This window comes from Fukomys damarensis, unplaced genomic scaffold (assembly GCF_012274545.1).
Source record: "Fukomys damarensis isolate Sample0158 unplaced genomic scaffold, DMR_v1.0_HiC HiC_scaffold_19, whole genome shotgun sequence".
In the NCBI taxonomy this organism is placed as follows: domain Eukaryota; kingdom Metazoa; phylum Chordata; class Mammalia; order Rodentia; family Bathyergidae; genus Fukomys; species Fukomys damarensis.
In genome coordinates, this window is record NW_022900931.1 from 46,951,182 (window position 1) to 46,951,664 (window position 483).

The window sequence follows — 483 nt, forward strand, 5'->3', positions numbered from 1 at the left end:
CTTCCAAGATGGCGGCGATGGAGCATGCCCGGCTGCTGGGGTGGCGGTGACGCCGGGAAGCTGAGGCCAGGTACGTAAGCTGGGGGCCGTGGAGAGAAAGAGAGAGGCCTCAGAGAAAGGTTTGGAATGTCTGGAGAGTGAGTTTCGGGTTAAGGCCGGAGACAAGCTCGAGCAGGGTCGGATCTCGGGGAAGTGTGGTCGGGGGCCGGGGGGCCTCACGTTAGCACGGGAGGGAGGGCAAAAGCGAGAGGAGATGGGCATGAGGTGGGCGTGCTCGGAAAGGACGGGATTCTAACCCCCGGCCTAGCGCCGACCACGCCCCTCCAGGTGAGCCCGCCCAGGTACCCCGGCCGTCTCTGCCCAGCCCTTCGCTCCATCAGTGACCCTGGAGCCAGAGGGAAGGGTGGAAAAGGTGGAGGGCGCCCCTCCAACCCTGCTCCCCGCCGCTCCCGGGTGCACACGCTCCCTGTACCTGCGGAGCTA

General features: G+C 66.3%; 1 protein-coding gene across 3 annotated transcripts in view; it reads left to right on the forward strand.

Moving 5' to 3' along the window:
* The window catches only part of B4galt3 (beta-1,4-galactosyltransferase 3), a 7,056-nt gene continuing 6,573 nt past the window's right edge, over positions 1 to 483 (forward strand). For 2 of the 3 annotated variants that reach the window (XM_010616610.1, XM_010616609.1), the window contains exon 1: positions 1 to 70. The gene's annotated coding sequence lies outside the window, so the exon portion shown is untranslated. Of the gene's footprint in view, positions 120 to 483 lie in introns of all 3 variants that reach the window. The other variant, XM_010616611.1, reaches the window with a different exon arrangement.